This window comes from Balaenoptera borealis (genome assembly GCF_965194805.1).
Source record: "Balaenoptera borealis genome assembly, chromosome: 4".
Classification (NCBI taxonomy): domain Eukaryota; kingdom Metazoa; phylum Chordata; class Mammalia; order Artiodactyla; family Balaenopteridae; genus Balaenoptera; species Balaenoptera borealis.
The window spans coordinates 34,628,872-34,649,562 of record NC_138861.1 but is presented as its reverse complement, the minus strand read 5'-3'; the positions used below and the strand labels follow the sequence as shown (position 1 = coordinate 34,649,562).

Sequence of the window (20,691 nt, the reverse complement as noted above, 5' to 3'; positions counted from 1 at the left end):
TCAACAAAGCTTATTGGGGTCAAAACATTTATTGTCTCTACCTCACAATTAGCTCTCATCTTCTCCCCATCGTGCTATTTGCATGGGCTTCTCCTCAAATAGATTATAGTCTCTTCAGGGGTGAGGACCAAAGCTTATAGATTGTATCCCTGCAGGGTCCTGTACAATTCCTTCTACAAGTTAGGAAGTCAGTAAATACCTTTTGATGGTATTTCATTTAACGTAGATGTAAGGGATGTCCATCATGTTTATCTCCAGGTCAAGACAATTCCCTTTTTTTTTGAGGACTGATGTTCTCCTCTTTTGCACCTGAGAATCATCAGAGGTGGCACCAGAGCCGTGCCTTCACTTTGAGATTCTCCCTGATAGGTCAAGCAGAGCCAATGAGTCTTTCTCTTAGACCTTTGGCATTTGAGAGAAGGAGGAAAACAACATTAGAGTTTCCTGCCAATGGTAACCCATTATCAGAAGAAAGCAAGGTCCACAAACTCCCTGGTCCCTGTATGAGGCACACACTCTGGCCGTTCATCAAGAGGCATAGTTTCCATTCTTATCCACGATCAAACACCACAATTTCCCTCCGGTGTCAGCTGACGATTCCTCAAGCTCATGAAAAATGAGATTCCAGTCTAGGGATGATCATAAACCTATTAATGCTGTTCTATCCAATGATAATCATAAACTCAGTTCTGTCTAATGAGACATAGTAGGAAGTCTGCTGAGGGTCTTCTATAAAATATTTATTGCTACTTGAGAAAAAGAGAAAGAATAATAAGTTTCTCTCTGCCATTGCCACCATCCTCACCCCCTGCTTCCTGCCTTTAAATCGAGAGCCTGGTGTTAAGGCAGCTATCTTGTGACCATGAGGCAACCAAGTACAAGAATGACTGGCACACAGAGGCTGGTAAAATAAAAGGATGGAAAGGATCTGGCTCCTTGATGACATTGTTAAGTGGCAGAACCAGCCCTGGAATATCTGGAATGTTATTTTGTCGGAGAATTAAATGTCTTTTTTTCTAAAGCCACTCAGTCAGATTTTGGTTATTTGCAATAAAATGTATCCTAAGGTTAGACCATCTGACCCAGATCTTCCTTGAATTTCATTAGATTCACTAGTATACTTCCTATAGATTCTTTTCCCCCTTTGGGTAACCAGAGTAAATTTCTATTTTGTACAACCAAAGAAGCATTAACTTCTTATGTTGGCTTATTAACTTATTACATAGGCTTTTCACAAAATATTTGAGGGTTTTTTTTTTTTTTTTATATCATAGGAGGAAGTCAGGAAAAATGATCATCCAAATGTAGAGAGTATTTGTTTCCTCTGCTTCCTTGAGTATTCCTCTGCATTTTGACTTAACTCTGGATGAAAGCAACAATCAACTCAAAAAGTACTGTTGCTATTATACTCTTAGCTTTGAGAGAGAATTGCAAAAGAGAGATGAGAGAATTCGAGCATAGCTTAATCAAAGGTAGATGCTTTTGCTGGTAACCTAGGGAATGTAATTCGAACTTAACATTTTATGTCACCTGAGGTGAGAGTAAAGTTTAGATAAAAATATGTAACGAAGAGCATTTCAAATTGGTATATCTCCTTTTTAAAGAGAAGAGATAACATTTAGTGAAAGCTGCAAAGATGTTCATGTCCTTTGACCAAGTAATTCTATGCTAGAGAATTTTTCCTAAGGAAATATTTTGACAGATGTAGGACAGATGTTTCTATCTGTAATATGAAAAAAGAAACACTGAAAAAGAAAAACATTAAATATTCAACAATAAGAAGATAATGTAGTTAATTACAATATATCAACTAGAGGGCCTACAATCCAACCATTAGATATAATAATGATGTAAGCAAGGTAAGAATATAGAAAATGTTTGTCATTTTTTTTTAAAGCACAATACCTAGTGATATGTAAACTATGATTGTAATTATAGCTAAGATCTGGAAGGAATATAAAAAAATGAAAAAATAGTTTTTGGAGTTAGGTGGAATTGAGAGTAATTTCTTTCATTTTTTCAATGTTATTCCAATGTGTTTTATTCTTTTATTTTTTTTCAGTGTTATTCCAATGTGTTTTATCCTTCATGCCAAGCATTGTGTCATGCCAAGATCATCACCTGTGCATAGAAAAAAAGTTTTCCCTCACTCCAAACCTCATGTGGACTTAAAAATTTGCTTGTTTTATGTTCTTATGCTGAATAATCTGAGCGATGGAAAACTCTTGAGGAGTCTATAGCTGAGAACTGACAGGACCACCATCACAAGGGACATGAATGTTCAGAAAAAGTTCTCCAAGGCCTTAGCAGGATTGATGATATATGGTCTAAGGGGTATCAGAGTGGCCTACATTCTTCCTGATCCATAATTTCTCCCTGTGGTCTACTGGGTGGCTATTGATCTCTTATCCTTGGCAAGTTTCCTGAGCCTAAGAAGTTCTCTCCTAGGCCTTCTGAAGTTCATTCATGTGGCTGAGGTTTTTTTCAAGGGCGTACCACATATAGTGCCTGGAAAAGATCTCAATAAAATAGTTCCTCCTACTAGAATTTAAGTCGTTCTTCCTACCAGAATTTAATAGGCCTTTTCTTGAAAAGAATGTAATTGGTATAATAGCAACACTTAGAAAATAGTTTCATTTGTCCTTTCTGATAGGAAGTACTGACATATAATGAGTGTGGGCAGGGCAGGGCTGGGCTGAGATGACCTGGGAGTGAACACATTAAATTCTACTTCCATTATTTATTTGTATCTCTAAATAAGATAAGAAAACACTCCATAACAACGGCCATGTTCAGTGATAAGAATGGACCCCTGTTAGAAGGAACCATGCCTTCAGCAGAGATGAATACCACCCTGGAGAGAAACCTTGGTCTTATGAGTAAGAAGTCTGGCGTCCCAGCCACAAGAAAGTAAATTGCCTTTGGGGGCTGTGAGACAGAGCAGTGTCCATATAGAAACATATGTCTGAGGTATAGTGGTTCTTGGTGTTTGGAAATGTGAGGGAGAATTTGTGATGTCAGAATAACTGGGAGATATTACTCAATTTAGTGAGCAAGGGCGAGGAATACTAATCTCCTACAGTGTTGTAGACTGTCTTGAACACTGAAGAATTGTCCTCCATAAAATTTCAATAATGCTTCTGTAGGAAAACACTAGAAATTTAAAGCTGGGAAGCATCGTGAAGTTATCAAAAATTGAAAGAGTAGGGGGACTATAGAAGAAAAGCGTATTTCTCTGAGTGTTGAGTTTTGTTTTGATGGTAATGATTCAACGATTCAGGAATGCATCTAGTATATTAGGAAAGGCTTTATTGGAGATCCTTATACATCATTGTCCCAGGAAAAACCAGCTGCTTTGGAATTCTCCAGTTAGATGTTTTATGAAGGTGGTGACACTGAGAGATTTATTTGAGAGAGGAGCTTAAAAATCAGGTTTTGAAAATATACCTGCTGGAATTTTTACCAACCTTTATCATTTTTCTAGGTTTTATAATTTCACCTAGGCTTCTGGGGTGGAAAATCTGATGACAGAGAATATTCGTCAATGAGATAAAGAAAAAATATGTTTACTTATATCTTTCATTTTGAGCCTAACTCTTACTGAAAATAATGCAATAGTTTTTTGGCCTCATATATATTTTTTCTAATCTGGGGAGAGTTCAGTTTGTGCCAATATGTTTAGCCATGCAGCATGATAGACTTTTAATTAAAACTATCACATGATGAGCTTATTGAACATAGGAAGTCTCTGTAATACATTCATCTATAAGCTTCATGCAAAGGTCTTCCTGCAGTCACACAACTGCAGTTATGTTGGGTTAACCTGTAGCTTTAGGGTTTAACTAAGCCTTTTAATTTTAATATCCGTTTCCCTATGACTGGTTTTTCATTATTATAAAGGATTAATATAAGGAAAGGATTAGTCTAGTAGTGATCCTTCCTTAATTGCATTCTATATAATGGGGAAAAGCATAAATTGAAGCCCACCACCCATCAAGCTGAGGACAAGTGAACACACTGAGAAGAGAAATGCTATCAATTTATTTTCGGTCTTTTCTATATGCTACTAATGTATTTGAAAGTGTTTGCAACCCTAAATCTCATCTTTCTCACATTAGAGATTTTAGTTTCCCTTAAAGAAAAATGAAAATCCCCCCTACCCCCGCTTCCCTCTCCCTCCCTTGTAAAAAGGATTCTAGGGCTTTGGCTGGTTCTCAATGGACTTTTGTTCTCTGAGTGCTTTATCTTTACCCATCTGGAGTAATGGAACCCAGTGAAGAAGAAGCAACTTTAAAATCTTAATATGCTTTCTCACCCCTTCTCTTCTCTCCTTGAACATCTTGTGCCATGTTGATTTTAGCTGAGGTCCTGGGACAGTTACTGCTAATTTACAGGAGAGAAGGGGTATGGATCTTGGGTTGGCCATAGGTCATCTTCCTAGGTGGCTTTTTGGTGCCTGAACTTCCACTGCACTTATAGAAGAAAAACTCTCTAGGGACTGGAGGGAAAAAGATAAAAGAGTGTTTTTCTTTGTTTCCAGATCAAAATGGGAACCTGATACTTGGTCTTATTTTTCAGCACGCCGTAACCCAAGGAAAACGGTCAGAAGAGGGAGGGCAGGGTGTTTCTCTCCACTTAGGAGGCCATAATCCTGGTCCCAGGGGCATTCCTTCCAGAGCAGAACATTGCTCACAGCCTGGGTGGCCAGGGAAGCTTCCTCCTGGAGAGATGCAGTGAGAGCAAGGGAGTGGCCAGAGCATGAGGGCAGGTGAGCAATCTGGGCTCATCCTTCCTTATGCCACCCAGGAGGCCTCAAGTGGGAGCTCCAGTTGGGAGGGCTGATGGAAGCAATTTTCTGTTTTGTGTTGTTTTAAATAAGAGGAATATGATTATATTATTCCACTCTTGATCTTCACTTTAGCCCTACTTCTTGAGTATGCCATTTTTCTCAACAGATATCACTCACTTAAAAAGGGTTTGTAATGAAAGTCTCTTGAGCGGATACAAGAAAGCATGCAACGCAGTCAGGAGAGACGCATTTTCCCCCTTCTGTTAAATTCTAGTAGAGGCTTATCACAAGCTGTTTCTCTTGCCTTGAATGCCCACTGCTTTCTCTTCTGTTGAGAGAAATGCCACTAAATTTTCAACCCTCCTGGGCAAAACCTTCCCTGAAAGCATCCGCCCTTTCCTCCCTAGTTTTATGCCCTCTCACTGCATCAAGTAACACAACCTGGTGGAAATGAAGCTTTATTAAAACATCATTCTCTAAGCAGTCCATAGGCAAGCTGCTCACCAGGCTTTGTCCCTTCTGCGACAGAACAAATAAGCAGTAAGGTCTATCTCATCCACATATCTTTCTGTGACGGTATCTAGAGGGATTCTTGAACTTGAGAGTTTTAGGAAGATGACAATGACAACAACAGCTCTTCGAAAGAACTCAGTCTACATGAAAACCATTTACATTTGACTAAATCTTTGTGCTGGCTTTTCTGTTGGGATGGTAGCAACCGTCCAATTCCCATCTATTCCCCCCCCCACCCCCCAGCTATTATAGGGTCTGGAAGCCTGGAAACTACATTTTCCAAACTGCTTTGCCATCAGGTGTCTAGTTTAGGTTCCAGGAATGGGACCCTCCCCCCTTGAGATTTAGAACAGAATAAGAAGAGAAGCTATTACTGACTCAGCAGTTGTGGACAAGCATGTAAGCTTTGGCAAAGCGCAGACATGAGGTTTTGCCAGAAGTTTCTAGGTACAGTATTCTTTTGAAAATCACCCACTTTGGTGCTATAGGAAGCTGAGATCACTGGCTCAGGTTTGCTCTGATCCTCGAACTTCCTGATTTTCTGAATACTATGAGGAGCTGCCCAGACCCTTATTCTCCTCCCCCTTACAGTGGTTTTGTATAAGGGCTCTCATTCTCTGTATTAAATCCCTTCCTGCTTGACATACCTATAGTGGTTTCTGTTTTCTTGACCAGACTCTGCCTGATACAATCTATATAATCAATTACAAAAGCTAAAGTGTGGATCTTTTTAAATTTATTTATTTATTTATTTATTTTTGGCTGTGTTGGGTCTTCGTTTCTGTGCGAGGGCTTTCACCAGCTGCGGCAAGCGGGGGCCACTCTTCATCGCGGTGCGCGGGCCTCTCACTATCACGGCCTCTCCTGTTGCAGAGCACAGGCTCCAGACGCGCAGGCTCAGCAGTTGCGGCTCACGGGCCTAGTTGCCCCGCGGCATGTGGGATCCTCCCACCCAGACCAGGGCTCGAACCTGTGTCCCCTGCATCAGCAGGCAGACCCTCAACCACTGCACCACCAGGGAAGCCCAAGGGTGGATCTTTGATATGAGATTTTAGTTACTGTTCATCAAGGCTCAGATGATTAAAACAGGAGTCATTTTTTTTTTTCTCATGCTGTCCAAACACTGCTCATCCTCTTGTGTGTTTCATTCCTGTTTTGTCTGGTATTGTGATTTGTTTTCCATGCAAGAGCTCTTACTCTGATATGTTACAACAGTCTGCACACAGTAGGTCTACAATATTTATTTGTTGAATTAAAAACAAAATGAACTATACTTATGCCCTTGCTTTACATTCATCTTAGATACAATAATTTGTAACTAAATGGCAAATAAAGGAGGCTACTATACTTCTAAAACATTCTGCAAAATGTCTAATGATTACATACACCAAGGAATAGTTTATCCCTCAGTGTGAGTAATGTTGAATCATTGCCAATTCATTCTTGCATAGAGTCATTTACTCAGTAAATATTTATTGATCACCTACTACGTGTCAAGAATCATTATAAGTACTGGGACACGTCAGGAAACAAAACAAGCAGAAATCTCTGCCCTATTCATCTCACTGCTTTGATTTGATCTTGAAATCTGAGACTGGATGCTCTTCCCTTTGTTTCTTTGTGTTAAGTGTCTCATTGTGCCTAAGGCAATTATTCTTGGTGGGATAATAGGTGTCCTGATGGCAGATCCAAACAGAAACCTGATTCTCCATATTAGGAAAGAGCATAGAGTCCAAGGCCCTGTCTGGGAACCTCATCTTCCTGGGACCCTTAATATAGGGATGACACTCTCTGTCTTCCTTGCTAATTGGTGTCACACGCATATGTGGATACACTTTCTTCCTGTGTGAAAATCCAAACTTCCCCCTCTTTATTAGTAGCAGTAGAAGTTAAGCACAGTTTCTCTTCCAGCCTTGGCAAGTTGTTGTTTTACTGGGATTGATAACATTTAGTAGCACTCTCATTCAAGTCCCTTCTTGCCAATGGTTTATCATATTTCTCTTATTGTTTAGATTTAGACATAAAATAGTCTGGAGAGGTTTCTTATTCTCTATGTTGTTTTTGGCATATTTCCATGAAGAAGTCCACATTATCTTTGCTCATATGCTACCTCTGAATGATTTCTGGGATGAGACTGACTCATTGCTTATGACTAAGTTCGGTAGCAATTTCCTTTAAAAAGGATAATTCTACAGTCTATTCTAATACATTATATAAATATTCAGAAATATTAAGTAATATACTTGTGGGTAAATGATGGAAATGTATGACTTCATGTATATATTTTGTCCTTCTTAGTAAATGGGGAGAGAGAATTCACCCAGATACCACTGAGGGTAATTTTACTTCTATTCGCAAATAAAGGAGGCAGAAGCCTTCCCTGTATTCATGGTGGTCCCAAAGAGTGGCCAGAAGGAAACCAGGGACCACTAGTGGTTCTGGTTGATGGAGAGTCTCAGGCCACTGAGATATGACTTTTAACTTCATTCAAGCTCTGTTTCCTGCCTTACACTGAAAGGGTGGTACTCTGACCAGTGCTGAGAAGGGCAGGGTTGGGAGTGGGTGTGGTCAGATCTCCTGACTGGGGGCCAGAAAAGTAATGGGGATCCAGGCAACAGCACTGCCTATTTCCAGCCTAAAAGGCATTTGGGCAGCTGGGATTTGGCTCTAATCAAAAGAACCTGTGATTCAGCTTGGCCCACGCCCAGTATTCACCACTAAGTGAAAATGGGATTTTATTGTTTTAATCTCCATTTCTTTAATTATGAATAAAATTGGGAATATACCTACTCATAAGGAAAAAAAATAAATAAAGAACCTGTGATTAACCTCATAGCATAGGCCAGCGAAACTCACGTTTTTAAGATTTAGGACAATCATTACAGCATGGATTATTTTTTTCAGAAGATGGAAAACCTATGCTTCCAGATTTTTATTCTCTATGTCCAAACATGAAGATAGAAAACAGCAAGTCAGGCCAAATGGATTCTACAGTGTGCATCTTGTTGGCTACCTGCATACAGAAGCAGACTGAGCTGGATTGAAGAAAGAAAAAATTGCGCAGGGAGTGGGCGGAGACAAAATGAGAAAAAAAATGAGTGGGGAAGACTTTCAGATCAGTTATCAAAAAAATAGGAGGAAAGGAAATACTGGATCCCTACTTTTAAATAATGCCTATGAGTTTTCTTAAATCAACAAAAAAAACTAGGAAATTAAGAACTAATTTTAATATCTTTTCCACCCAAGCCTATTTAAAGTGTTCCGAAAAACCCAAACCAACAAACAAAGCTCATAGGGCAGTACCCCAAGAAAAAAGTTAATTTTACTGTATGTCAAATAAAAATAATAATAATAATAATAATTTTTTTTTAAAACCTAGGGAAAAATATTGTTCCAAGCCTGAGGCACAGCTGGGGAGAAGGAGAAAGATGATGCTTAATGGTTCTTCTCTCCCTCGCAGTGTATTTCTACTTTAATCCAACCTGTTCACATTCTGCATGTTATTTATTTAAATGGAAGACAGTATGTAAACACACTAAATATAGGAGGGCAAAGCTGGAGATGTTCCAGCTTTGCAAATGTGGTAGGGGAAATGGCCGTGGAGCGCCCTGGCCAGCACATTCCAGCTCTGTTGTAACCCAGGGGCTGTCCTGCAAAGACAGCCTAAGCAAATATTTTCTCAGTTAATGGGCACAATTACTGAAATTTCACACAACACTTCAATCTTGCTCTGCAGTTCAATTTCCCTTCCACGTTCAATATCCAACCTTTTAAAAGACACATTTCCAGAGCTAAATTGGCTTTAGCACGCTTTGAAAAGTTCTACCAAATGATTGGAAACAGGCTGTGAATTTCTTCTCTTTTCCCTTTCTTTTTCTCCAGGTCCTCCTGTCCTAGTTTAGGGAATGTGTAGGGTCAGGGAAGCAGGTGGGGTCTGGCGTCAGGAAGAGGAAAGGGGGTCCATATATACTATCAGGAATATCTTTTTTTTTAGGATGAAATCTCATCAGGGAGCAGCCACAACTTTTTACTCAATACATATCTGTTGACATAGCTTTAGTATCTTTATCAAAATTATCTTCTTTATTTCTACCAAAATTACTTCTACCGAGAAAGATTTGAGGAGATTACAATTAAAACCATATACAAGGAACAGGGTAACAAGATTAGAAAGTAAATTTAAAAGTCATATATGCAGGCAAAAAAAAAAACCCACCCCATAATGGACCTTTAATTTATATTTGAATCTTTACATAACCAAAACAAAAGAAGAAACATAAGCCTATATTTACGGAGTGAGTTCTTGCAATTTGCCCAGCTCTGGATTTGAACACAGAAAAGCACTCATAATAATGCATCCTAATGTCCAATGATAGCATCTTTGGTGTCTTCACCCTGGAGAAAATTTGGTGATGATCAGCTTTATTCTGACTACGGTTAACTGTAATAATCAAAATATGCCTTAAGCAGAAGTCATGTCTAGAGAGTTATAGACTATTTGTAAACACTTCTAGGGATATGCAAAGGTGCTGTTACCATATGTAATTGAGGAGTCAGGCTGCGGGCCAAAATCCCATTTGTGATCCCTCAAGCCTGACCATAGGCAATTGTTAAGGCTTTAACCGGCAGGCTTTTGTGGGCGAGCTGTGCTCGCCACACTTGGTGCACAGTCTGGGGTATAGTCAGATTCACTTCCCCACAGGGCGGCCAGGCTCACATACAACTGCATTCCTAGTCCAAATACCTCCGTTCAGAGGCCTCCTTATCAAGGGGACTTGCAGTCACTTTTCTACACTCTGACACAGTACTTTTCCACTCCTTGCCCTCTCCCCACCCCCATCCCCATCCCAGGGCTTCCCTGGCAGGGAGACAATCCCCCAATCTGTGCTAATACATCTGACCCTTGCCTGGAGCTGCTCTTGGGAGGGAAAATGGAACACTGGGAGCCAGTGCTTTTTCCTGTTTTGCCTGTTGATTATACTATTGCGGTAAGTGAATAAAGGCTTAATTGTTACTCTCTGTTTGGCTTGTTGTCTTAATTGACCGCCTTAACACCTGGCAGCTCAGCTTTCTCCAGTTCAGCTCCTGACAGTAATTAGATATCAAATTTGGGAACAGAGACACAATTTACAGTTCTTACTCAGGGTTGAATGGATATTTATCCAGAACAATCAGGCATCTTCCCTGAATTCCAGAGTCCGTCAAGCCCCTTGAGGGGAATTGAAAAGCATCATGGTTTCATGGACAGGACACAGAATGAAATGCCGGAAGCCTTGGGCTCTAAAGTATACCTTGCTGTATAATTTGGACTTACAACATCATCCAGATTTTCTGGGTTTTAGTTTTCTCAACTGTGAGATGAGGAACTCTGGACAAATGGGTATTGAAGATGCCTTTCACTGTATGGTGCTCACCTGAGCCATCACCTCTTCATTCCTTGACGTAGGTCAGAGTATCTATCACTCACTTTTGCTAGGACGTGGGAGTGATGGAGGGAGGAAGCTGGGGCAAGAGCGTTGTCCTCAGTGTCTTTAGGAACAATTACCCCATCCTAGATCGTCTACTGGGCAGCTCTAGGCCTTAGATAAGAATTTGGGCTTTCTCTGAGGACAAGCGTAATTTGGAATTTTATAATTTGATGCATATTTTCTAGAGCAGATAAGCCCATGTTTTAGTTTTAGAGCATCCTCAGGTGAGTGTCTAGACACTTGGTAGAGGATACTTTTCTCTGGTTTTTATTTATTTATTTATTTATTTATTTATGGCTGTGTTGGGTCTTCGTTTCTGTGCGAGGGCTTTCTCTAGTTGTGGCAAGCAGGGGCCACTCTTCATCGCGGTGCGCGGGCCTCTCACTATCGCGGCCTCTCTTGTTGCGGAGCACAGGCTCCAGACGCGCAGGCTCAGTAGTTGTGGCTCACGGGCCCAGTTGCTCCGTGGCATGTGGGATCTTCCCAGACCAGGGCTCGAACCCGTGTCCCCTGCATTGGCAGGCAGATTCTCAACCACTGCGCCACCAGGGAAGCCCCCTTTTCTCTGTTTATAGACATAAGGGAGTACTTATTGTAGTATTTACTAAATAGATTTTGAATAAACATGGGTGTCGTGAGCTGAATTTGTGTCCTTCCATAATTCATATGTTGAAACCCTAACCCCCAATGTGATTGAATTTGGAAATGGAGTCTTTAATGTATTTGGAAATGGAGTCTTTAAGAAGGTAATGAAGGTTAAATGAGGTCCTAAAGGTGGGGCCCTAGTCCTATAGGACTGGTGTCCTCCTAAGAAGAGCAAGATCTCACCAGCGGTCTTTCTCTCTCCACCCATGCACAGAGGAAAGGCCATGTGAGGACACAGTGAGAAAGTGGCTGTCTGCAAGCCAGGAAGAAAGATCTTACCAGAAGTCAACCCTGCTGACACCTTGATCTTGGATTTCCAGCCTCCAGAACCGTGAGAAAATCAGTGTCTATTGTTTAAGCCACCCAGTCTGTGGTATTTTGTTATGGAAGCCCAAGCGGACTAATACAATGGGATAAAACAATCATCTGTATAAAACTCACTGTCTAAAAATAAAGCCAACAAAAAATGTGGCATGATATTGAGCAACTGATGGAATGTAAGAAAAGAATAGCCATTTGACCTTGACATTGGAAAAGGTTCCTTCAAGCAGCACAGCTTATCGACATAGGATTATTTTGCACTTGTTGTGGGTCCAAAGACCCCCTTTGTTCTGCTGAGAACAGCATTTCCTTTACAATAATATTTTATATATTCAAGTTTTCCGTTTTTCAGTTTTCAAGATTCAGCCTTTAGACAGATCTTAGTACATTTAATTATAATAATTGCATGTATGCACATGTATGTAAATTACATAAAATAAAAATATTATAAACTTTAAAAGTGTAAAAATTAAAGGTAGAGCTGGTAAGCTGGAAGGTGGTACAGGAGGAGAGTTGGAACAAAATGGAGGGAGTTAATTCCTCATTTTATAAATTAGAGAGTTGAGCAGTACGATCTGAAGTAGATGGATTAAGGAACAGAAGACACAGTTCTTTAAAGTTACAAAAATCACCAGTAGTAGAGTTAACATAAAAAAAGGTTAACAAGTTCTTGGAGGGAAAGGAGCTAAGTTATGAGCTAGATCCCTCATTATTTATGAAATAAGATCAACAGCTACTTGGAAAACTGACACATCAGGAAACAGAAGTGTAGGTATATTGTTTGGAACTAATCGCAGTCAAAAGAAGGTGATGTTGGGCTACCAATCAGTGGAACCCCTCTTTCCCATCCAGTTTCTGAACGAATCGGGGAATAAGGCGAGGAGTAAGGCTGGTGGGGGATTCAAAGGTTACTTATTAGTAGCAAAGGCCAACTTGGGGTAGATGGCTTGCTCTGAGAGCTGAAAGCCTTGTTTAATGTACTCCAGGAAGAGGAACTTTTTCCATCAATTATAAAAGTTCTGGACCAGGGCAGCCCTCCCCACATTGCAGGAAGAGCCCACACCTGGAAAAGCAGCAGGGGAATGCCTTTCCCACTGAAGCTCCAACCCCAGGAGAAAGAAAGGAAGGAGCTGAGCCAGGCAGGCACAGTTTATCTTTCTCAAATTTCCCACTCAGATTAAGCCATTCTTTAAATGAATTCCATGGTAGAATGGAGAGAGGCCAGGACTGGCACATATGGAAGGAAACTTCAGGATGAGGGAGTTTCCCCCTTAACAGATGCCTCTAGAGAGTTGAATGTGTACCTAGTGTAGGGCGGACTGGAGAAGAATTTTTCTTGTCATTGTATGGGAAGAATAGCAGTCGAAAGTGGGAGGTGAATGAGGGTTTGGTCTGTGCCTTGCCTTCACTTTGGCCTATTTTGGTTGCTACCTTGCCCTTCCTTCATCCCCCTGGAGATTTTGGTTGGACCACCTGAGCAGAGTCGAGGATGACAAAGTTAAAGAAGAAAGGAGCAAATGCTGGCTCAATACCGTAAGTCAGTTCTCCTGAATGTTTATCTTCAACCCTCATCCTCTCTAACATGGAAGCCACAATTCAATCTACTTCCGTTGAGTTACCTTTATTTTGTTCACTAAGATGTGGGCCTGAGATGACATCTCAGCCACCCTCTCCTGCTTTTGGGATGCACAGTAGCCTTTTCTTTTCTTCCAGGTGAATAAATTCTAACATGATGAGAATTCAGGGAGGACCCTCAGGCCCTGAGATCAGACTGAAGTGGGCTACTCCCATGTATACTTGTTTGACTCTTGTCCATCGACCTTCATTCTGTTTCCTCCTCCCACTCTGTTGCGCTAAGGACACATTTCTCTAACCCTCAGAACTAAGCATCTCTTCTTCCTCCATTAGCCAGGTGATCGAGAACTTGGCATTCATGGTATCTTGATCTGGGTGGTAGTTACACAGGAAATATATGTGTGTGAGAATTTATTGAACTGTATACTTAAGGCTGGTGCACTTTATCCAATTTACTATACGTATGCTATAGATCAACTAGAAAAAAACCCTAGTCTTCAGTTCCTTGACAGTTTCTATCCCTGCCCGAAACTGGCACAAGAACAGGCGTGGCCCTTCCCCTAGACTTGTATTATGGCAACACTTTGAACGTGGGGCTTTCTGAACTCCCCATAATCTGCCAGTGTTTCTCAGTCTTTTAAATATTTCTTTTCCTCAAGACTTACTGAACGTTTTCAAGGCACAGTCAATTTTCTTCTTCACCAGCTCTTTTTAACTGAGACACAAAATCTACAAGCCATAGAAAACTATTGTTACATTTTGCTGCATTTAAAAAAATCAACATGTGCATGACAAAAACACCATGAGTAAGATAAAAATATGGATGAAAAGATTAATATGGGAAAAATGATCACAACTCAAATCACAAAGGGCTCTGTCCCTAATAGAAGAGTTCCAACCAGTTTATAAAGAACCCAATAGAAAAATGGGCAAAAAATGTGAACAGAACATTCCATAATACATAAGCCACCAAGCACATGAACAGATGCTTAACCTCACTCACAATAAGAGAAATGAAAATGGCAATTACACCAAGACACCATTTTACAAGCTATCAGACAGGATAGAATAAAAAAGTTAGATACCACATGATGCTGGCAAGCCTGGGGGAAACAGGCCCTGCCATACAGTGGTTGGGAGGGCAAATTTTCATAGAGGGTCGTTGACTAGTACCTATCACAATGACAAACGCATATGCCCTTTGAGCCCGTAGTTCCAATTTTAGGAATTTACATGGCAGGTATACTTTTGACAGGCAAAATGGTGCCTGTTCAAGGTATCGTCATTGTTTGTGCTAGCAGACTATTGAAAATAACCTAAATGTTAATGAATAGAGGTCTAGTTAAATAAATTATGATATACGCTTACAATAGAATACTAGGCAGCTATAAAAAATAAGAAAGCGTTTTTCATTTTAATATTTAAAAAATCTGAGTTATTGTTGAGTTAAAAAACCAATGATAGAACAATGTGCAGGGTGTGCTAATACTCGTGTAAAGAAGGAGGGGATGCATGAATGAATGAATGAATGAGGGGGCAGGTCCAGATCTGCCTCGAATGTGTGTTTGGGGGATCAGGGAGGTCAAGGCTAATAGGGAGAGACTCTGAAGTAGTCATGACTTGTCTTGTGTAGCCTCCCTCCCACCCTAACCCTTTTCTGGTTCTTAGTTCTTCCTTTGTTTTCTTAACCCTGTCCTTCAAGGCCGGTGTTCAGAGTCCTGCTCTAGCTCTCAGCAAGGCCAATCTCTCTGCAAACACAATCACATTTAATTGTTAGTGGATTGTTGTAGAAATCCTCCTGGTTGTCAGTGAATTTCAGAGGAGGACCCACAAGATGCAGATGACTCCCGTCCTTTCCATAGTGGCACCTTTGAGGCGTGGTGGTGCCTTTGGTACTTACTGGACGGCTGTGGCTAGAAAAGTTTGAAATGAGAATGCTTAGTGATTTATGTTCTCAGAAACCAGGAAGTGCTGGAACCAAGGGTTTTATTTTGTGAGGAGGTTTCCTCCATGGTGACACTGCCTGAATGCCCACTCATTTTATCAAAATAATAAGGTTTCTGAAGGAACATAAAAAGCTCCTTTGACTTTCTACCAAGAGAGAAAGGAGGAGACATAAGGTCCTTTAAGATATCGCAGAGAATGGTTCCCCACCCCCCGCCCAGAGTGAAGTGAGGACGATACAGAACAAGAGAGGGTAGGAGAACAGAGAGGAAGAGAAAGCCTTCCACAGAGGAAGGAGAAAGCTGAGAAATAGAGGGCAGCTGAGAAGGGATGACAGGAGTCAGAAGCCCTTCCAGTACCTCTGGTGTTCGTGGAAAGACAGTGGAACCCGACAGCCTCCGCAGTGCGCATGACCGTGAGCAGGTTAACACTTCACAACAGGGCAGCGGGCAAGCGACTCAGTGGCCGCCAGTGAGGACTAATGAGCCATCGTCCATCCACAAAATGGGATGATTCTAGCTCTAAAAGGGAGGAAGGACTAGTTCTCTCTACCACTACAGAGTGATCTCCAGGATATAGGTACTTTTTAAAAAATAAGGTGAATAAAATCAGGTACAGTGTGCTACCATTTATCTAAGGAATGGATACAAATATATATACAGCTTTAAAAATCAACAGCAGGAGGATAAACTATGAAATTAAACAAAATGGTTACTAATGGGGGAAGTAGTAGGATGGGGAAAGGGATAGAAGTTGATCTTCTTTGTGTATACCTTGTTTTGTAGTTTTGATTTTGAAATCATGTATATACTTTACATAATTATAAAATAAAAAATTAAATTTAAAAACAATTCCTAAAAATAGAAATTAAAAAAAAGGCACATGAACTTAACTCTGTATGGAGTTAGAGGCATAACCATACAGTAAGTAACTATTCTAAGTGCCTTTAAAATGGTAATTTGATTGTAGCCCCTAGAAGGATATTCTCTATGGGAAATTATAGAACAAGGCTGTTGGTTTATTCAACAATGAAAACAACAAAATTTGCGAGGAAAATAAGAGGAAGAGATGAGAGGGAAACCCATAGACTTAAAAAGTCTGAGGAGGCACATCTGAGTCAATTGAAATGTAGGGACCATATTTGGATTCTGATTAAAACATTCTAACAGAAATTGTTCTAAGTAATGTAAAAAACAAAACATTCTAAGACAATTCCGGAAATCTGGATGCTGACTGAAATTTCATGATGTTAAGAAACTATTGTTAATTTTTTAGGTGTGACTATTTTATTCTGGTTAAGTTTATTTTAGAAAGAATTCTTAGGATTTAGTGGTACAAATGGATATATTTAAGGATGAAACGATGCCTGGGATTTCTTCAAAATAATCCCAAGGCGGAGGGAAGGTGAGTGACAGGTATATGAACGTTCATCATACATCTTATCTTTTTGTATCTTTGAAATTTTCCAGTCTAAAAAGTAAGTTTTGTACAGGGCAGCAGGAGAGAGAAAATTCTCATTAGCAAGTTATATTAGTAGGGTATTCTTCACACAATTGGGGCTTTTTCTTAAGAGTATCTGTGACTCTGTGAGATTCAAACCTCTAAAGATAATGTACCCTTTCAGGTCACAGGAGAATGACAATGCCTTTAAGGATGTCAGAATTCAGAGTTTCAAGGGCCAGCTGATTTTAAAACTGGCCTCAATACTCATTTTCCTCATTTATTTCCTTTTTTCTGTTGCCAGTACCAATTCAGCCTGATACCATTGTTTTGCCAATTCATGCCAAGGCTATTATAGTAACTACCTTATTATTTCTTCCCTTAGCATAAGGCTAATAGAACAGAATTATCTCTATTGTAAACACACTTAAGACCTCCCTAAACATTGATGTTTTTAAAAGGTCTAACCAAAAAGTCATAGAATGGAGAGGCACTATTGATTAAAAACACTTTACACCAGTGATCAGAATGTATTTACACTTACTGTCTGGTTAGATAAATGGTTATTTCTTTAGAAAAAATTGAAAAAATACAATTACATGATACAAAATTCAAAAAAATACCAAAAAAAATACTGTAAAAAACAAGTCTTCCTTCTATCTCTATCCACCCCCCCGCCCAGTTCTCTCCCTGGAAACATTAATGCTAACAGTTTATTGTGTATTCCTCCAGCGATATTGTAAATATATTTGCAGAAAACATAATTATATATCACAAATGGTAGTAAATTAAATATAGTTATTGAGTAATCCTTAACTTTCCCTAATCTGTGACTTTTCAGGGCTCCTTTTTACTTCTGGACTATCATTTACACAATCAGCACAGACAATTCTGAAAAGATCTTTGCCTCACGTTTATTTTTTTCTTTGGTTTTGAAAAATTCTTTCTTGATCTCGACAACTGGAGCATTTCATTTTTTCCAGATAAATAATCACAGGCCAGTGTAAATAAGAATTAAAACTAGCATATACCTGAATCCACTGATGGATTTCCGTGAACATTTTGCTTTGGGTTCTAGCAGTGTCCTAAAATTGACAGTTAAAAACAGTGATAAAACTAGACAATCCTGCCTTTGCCTCTTGTCTCCCTAGTTTCAGAATTGTGAGTTCTTAGGAAGACCAAAACCGTGGGGATTTTTAATAAAAGGTATCTTGACTTAAGTGACAGTGTGTTTGTTAGATCTACCACTGCAAGATGGGGAAGGCCAGAGATTGGGGAATAGGTAGGAAAGAGAGAATGGCAAAGGAGGGCGTCACTCCCTTTGCAAGCCTATCCTTCTCGGATCCTGGATTCTAGCTTCTCTTAACATCTGTCCTTGGAGACAGGACTATACCGCCCACCGCCCTGCCTCACAACAGCCCTTTGAGGTCGTGGCTGCAGCAGTGCCCTCAGCAGTGGCAGCTGCTTTAAGAAAGACTAATCGTTCAAGTTTTCGAGTTGGTCGATTTAGGTTCCTACCACATGCATACTACAAGATATTTGTATCAACCAATAATTATGTATATCATTAGATCAATTCTCAATTATCATTAAAACTATTAAATAATATTTTGCATAAAACTGCACCTTAAGCTATGAAGTAAAATCATAAAAATCCAGCAGCAATTCTCAAGCCTGCCAACCCAATCTCTTGTTCCTTCCTTATTTCCTTTTCCTCTCCCCACTCCCTTTTTCTTTCTTCTCAGCAGTTCAGCTAGTCCATAAGAAATTGTCATTCCATCCTCAAGCACAGGGAAGATCTAAACCTGGCCTCAGGCCCGGCCTACTCCACGTTGTCTCCTTCTATGTGGAAGACCAGGTTAAACTTACTAAAGAAAGTAGTTGTACCTACTCAGAAAATTCATGGGCAGAACATCTAAGCAAATTAAATATGGGCTACAACAATGCACGATTCTAAAAGTCAAAGAGTCCAAGAATCAAATAAATGCCAAACAGAAGCCACACGAGTTTAAAGATAACTTAAATTGCTAAAAAATTACTACTCTTTCCCTATGGATTTTGACTCTGCCTTGTAATTAAACAGATTAAGGCACAACTGAGCCAAATACTTTTTCCCCATTTAATAAAAAATCTAGTGCCTACTCTACCCAAATGGAAATTTTTACACGTTATCTTACTCTGTCATTTGAAGTGCTATATATATAAATTCTTATATATAAATTGTATATTATATATATATATATAATTCTTATATATAAATTATAAATTCTAATAGGATACAATATAATACAATATAATATAATAGATATACATTACTTTAGTATAGAATTACTATTATCTATAAGTCCTAATTCCAAATTTCTAGGAAGGAAATCTAATTTGTTCACCTTGGGTGGGATGTCAATTCTCGACCCAGTTATGCCCAGGGTCTTGGTTGGGCGCACATCCCCCAAAGCATGAAGTACTTCCATCCACTTATCCTCATGCATGCTTTCTCCTTGACATACCATCCAGACACTTCTTGACCAATTAGGTCTATCAACTTCTTCAAGATTCAAAATTCTCAGCTCTCGGAAAATGATCCTGCCTAACACGACCTTGTGTTCAGTTTCATGTGCATCTATTTAGTGCCTACTAAATGTCAGATGATACGGTAGACATTGGGATGCAAAGGTGAAGGCATTCTTTTAGAGGGAATTCAATCTATTTGCAGACAGTCGTATCCCCAAATATACAAAATTAACAATAGGCTGTCTTCATGTGCTCGACACTTTAACGAAGATTGTGTTAAACATACCTTTTTGTTGGAAACTGAAATGGCAAAAAATTACATCAATCAATTTATTTAAAGTATGAAAATTAAAACCACCTCCCCACTTAGAAATGGTGTACCAGAGGAGAATAGTCATGTGGTTCCTTGTTAGCAGCTCTCTTAAATTTCTATGGAGAGAGTAAAATAATTGAATAATGTGAGGCTTGGGGTTATCACTGAAGTCTTGCCAACTGTAATCATACTTTTTTTAAAAATGAAGATCCTTTTTATAAAAAATACTATTACTCTCATTGTTGTTCTTCAAAACCACGCCTCCAGGGTACTAGGTGTTGTTAACTGACACTGCGTTGCCTAGAAAATAGAGATGTGGATTGTTTAAGGCACTTGTTCTGAGTCAATAGTAGATCTGGGAAGAGAATTTATTTGCCAGATGGCAGCCAATCTATTATTTTGTCTCTAGTATTTAACACAAACTCAGCCCTTTGCATACTTATAAATGTCTACCCATGATGTTCCAACAAGGGATAGTGGAATATTCAAAAACTGTTCCAGACAATTGCTGACCTGTTTATATCGGCAGCCAGTGTCCTGGCTGAAGACACAATAGAATATTCTGGGCAGTCAGTTCCCAAAACAAGATTCTTAGTTTAGCTTGGAATTTTTCCCCAATACTATTTTGTCGGGATTCAGGGGAGGGCAGTAGAGATTGAGAGGCAAGTTTGTATTATTACCATTATTATTACTTTTCTTTTGTGTTCATCTTAGCCATGGGTGAAGAAAGTAATAAACCTGTCTCTGACCATTGGCTGGTTTGATTATGCAGTTGCTTCTATTATTACCGAAAGCTGAGAGGGTAGAAATTATCCAAGGCAAGAAACTCTTCAGCAGAGACATACAGGAGTGTACCATCAATTACAACAGCAAATTACTTGTCCATGTTTTGAACCTAGATTTTAATATTTTCCTCATTAACTCTGGACCATGTTTAAGAACAAACTGCTCCAGACAGAACCAAATTAAGGTCAAGCCTGTCCTTCACACCTGAAAATGATGAAGTTCTCAGGAAATACAAGCTGTCAAAATTACAGCATGAATAGTGTTTATAAACATGTGCCTGGGAATTCGCCAAGTACAGATGATCCTGGAGAAACTGAATGGCAGCAGTGCGCTCTGCTGGGATATTGTGAGGTAGCGAGGTCACATACCACAAGGCAGACATCCTG

At 39.6% G+C, this 20,691-nt stretch overlaps 1 long non-coding RNA gene across 1 annotated transcript in view; it reads left to right on the top strand.

Annotated features, from left to right (window-relative positions):
• LOC309627823 overlaps positions 1 to 20,691 on the top strand; it is a 108,657-nt gene that overhangs the window by 60,127 nt on the left and 27,839 nt on the right. The window contains exon 4 of the long non-coding RNA XR_014243974.1: positions 11,630 to 13,269. This is a non-coding gene — a long non-coding RNA (uncharacterized lncRNA). The remainder of the gene's footprint in view (positions 1 to 11,629; positions 13,270 to 20,691) is intronic.